Source organism: Primulina tabacum, chromosome 6 (genome assembly GCF_025594145.1).
Source record: "Primulina tabacum isolate GXHZ01 chromosome 6, ASM2559414v2, whole genome shotgun sequence".
In the NCBI taxonomy this organism is placed as follows: domain Eukaryota; kingdom Viridiplantae; phylum Streptophyta; class Magnoliopsida; order Lamiales; family Gesneriaceae; genus Primulina; species Primulina tabacum.
Genome location: NC_134555.1, coordinates 308702 through 311965, shown reverse-complemented (window position 1 = coordinate 311965; position 3264 = coordinate 308702). Strand labels below are relative to the sequence as shown.

Here is a 3264-nt window from a genome sequence, read left to right as displayed (position 1 = left end):
AAGATGATAAATATTTTGATATTAGATTTTCCATATCCGGAATGAATATCATCAAAATTGCCAAATCTCGAGTTTTTTTATGATGATTAAAAGAAATATATAAATAATGACACACAAAGACCTGAATCTATGCAGTTATTCATAAATACATTATCTATCACTACAAAAAAAAAATTATAATTAGCGACGGAACTTAAAACCGTCCGAAAAGTCACCGTCACCTTCATATTACGACGGTTTTTCAAAACTCGTCGCTAATTAGCGACGATTTTGAGTAGATAAACCGTCGCTATTTAGCGACATAATATAACAAAAATTGTCGCTAATTAGCGATAATTTTTGACTAAACCGTCACTAATTATGTCAAAACCCATCGTTAATTCGCGACGATTTAGTCAAAACATGTCGCTAATTAGCGACAGCTTTTGTCATACTCCGTCCCTGTTTTTTTTTTAATGTGGTTTTATAATTTCATAAAAAAAATTTATTTTTATAAATATTTGTAGAAATTTTTAAATAATCTCCTCAACTCATCTAAATTAATGATTTTCAAATTTGTAAATAATGTATGAAACGATTAAACATTGCGATAAAATAAGCGAACAACAAAATCAAATAATGTTATAAAACTGAAAAAACAAATCGTTCATCAGTTTCAATAAATAAAGTCATAGATAAAATAAAAAAAACTAAAGAGACTGAGATTCATCATCGTCGTATGCATCGTCACTATCACCATCACTGTCGTCGTGACCAAAGTCTTGTGATGGTGGAATGTACTCCGGCGAGTACCTCGGGACCTTGCCCGAACGTCAATGATGTGATGATCCAGCTGTGTATGGGTCATCAAAATGTGATGACCCTGGTAAATCGCGTCCTCTGGTAGATGAGCCTCGACCATACAAAAATCGTCGGGATGTATGTTGTTGTGGCTGTGGCTGCAGTAATCCAGCAACGAGTCTACGGACCATGTCCTCCAGAATCATGATCCTATCTTGGGATGACAATGGGACGGGGCGAGGGCAGGTTTGCCATCCCCATCTCCGTCCCCGAATTCCATCCCCACCCCCATACCCGTCCCGATCTCCGCTTTTTCGGGTTCGGGGAATCCCCAAACCCAAAATTTGGGGATCAACTTCCCATCCCCGCTCCCATCCCCGTTTCAAAAATATTAATATGGCAAGACGATGACAGATTCGGAGATTTTCTCAAACCAAAATTTTTTATTATCTATTATTATTATTAGTGATAATATTAATATTAAGATTAATATCAATAATAATAATAATATTGTTATTAATATTTTAAAAAATAATAATATTATTATTATATTATTCATATTAATAATATTATTATATTATTATTTATATTATTTTTGGGGCGGGTTCTGAGATGGGGATAGTAATCTCATACCCGTCCCGAACCCGAACCCAAATCCGAAAAAATCGGGGATCCTCATCTCTGTTTCGGGTTTTCCCTGTGGGGTCCCAAACCTGTGGAGAAAGTTTTCATCCCTAATCCTATCCTTCAACGACGGATTCTCCTGCTGGGTCGCCTCCAAAATGGTCTGCGTCGCCTGCAGGTCGATATGAAGATGCTCATTAATGCTTTTTTGTGCCTCCCACTCTGCTCGCATACTCTCTGTATCCTGCGACCCTCAGCTTGAACTGGTCGAACCTCCACGTGGACGTCGAGCCATCTCATCCGGATAGATCGTGGAGGCCATGGAACCACAGCCATATATTAGTCCCTTTTCGGTCCACCAACGACCATGCTGAACATGTTGTTCACCAATTTTTGGCAATGTCCGTTGTAAGTCTTGGAGCCAGCAATGTGCTTTGTAGTCCCAGTCCCAGGTCTTGCTAGATCGCTATTCCTGTAATCCTTGTTTTTTGCTGCCCTAGCCAGTCACCTCTCGTCACTCCATGCCAACATCCATGAAGCCCAGCGTTTGTCGCTGACTGTTTGCGGACGACGATCAGCATCCCTCCATGTATGAATAGTGCGACGATACTGTGTAGCTATGTTCTTGTACCATAGCTGTCTGATGGTATCGTCGAGATGATCTGGCCATTTATATTTTTTCTGTCAATAAAATGCAAGACAATAGTAGTAAGATTTATTGTTACTATGACGTAAAATTAATTTTAAAACCATAAATCAGAATGTTAAGCAATTACAATAAAAATCTATATACCAAAACTTACAATGAACTCCTCTTAATATCACTGTCGCTGGTCTTCAGTAACATGCTTACATGAATAGCCTTCGTCGCATGTCTGTAATGAAAACTGAGCAGTAACGAATCGAATAACCTTATTGTGATCCGGCATAAATCTGTTATCGAAATTTTTAAAATTAGCGACGACAATTATATAATTTTTTTTTAACCAAAAAATGAGACTAAAGAAACAAAAATTAATTTTATAACTTACATGCCATCTGCGATCCATATCGGAGTACGACCATCATCCGGAGGTGATCCATATTGCTGCTCTACCATATATACGTACAGAATTATGTATGCAAACGATTCAGTAATTATGTGCACAAAATAAAATATATTTTATCCAAATTACAATTCAATCATAAATATACTCAACCCTTAGTAACAACATATATAAGTAGGCATATTTAATAATTTTAATGTTGACAATTACTTGAACATTTAAATTATATAATATTTTAACAACAAACATGTAATATATATTATTTATTTTCTAAATAATATGCAATAAAACAAATTAAACTATGTATAAATCTACAACAAACATACAATCTGACCATAGAAGACGTCGGAGCACTCTTCACGCACAAAAAAATCCGCTGGAAAACGACTTACACTACAAGCTAACAAAATTCATGATCTTAACCAACACTCAGAAATTTACCAAAAATTGAAGCTAAAATACTTACTCCAAATCGAAACTAAAATCGCCTAAGATAGAAAAATATATCACAGATGTGAAGCGGTGTAGAGAAAAATGAAAATTTATAGACAATTTGCGACGATTTTCTCAAAAACCATCGCTAATAAAATCGTCGCAAATTTTTAAATGGCGACGATTTTAAACAAAAACCGCCGCAAAATTTTGCGTAAAAAACCGTCGCTAACACCTACTTTTTTGTAGTGTATGCAATTGCATAAATGTTTAGAAGATCTATGTTTTTGAATGTTCATGGGATATCGTCAGTTCCAGTTTTAAATTCAATACCAATTACTAAAGGTCATAATTCATTCATGCATTTATTTTTTCCATATAT

At 35.5% G+C, this 3264-nt stretch overlaps 1 long non-coding RNA gene across 1 annotated transcript; it reads right to left on the bottom strand.

Moving 5' to 3' along the window:
• Positions 1–1523: 1523 nt before the first annotated feature.
• LOC142547949 (uncharacterized) lies at positions 1524–2521 on the bottom strand. Its single transcript, XR_012820822.1, has 3 exons — positions 2436–2521; positions 2208–2337; positions 1524–2085 (listed from the first exon to the last, which is right to left on the bottom strand). It is a non-coding gene; the product is annotated as an uncharacterized LOC142547949 (long non-coding RNA).
• Positions 2522–3264: the final 743 nt, after the last annotated feature.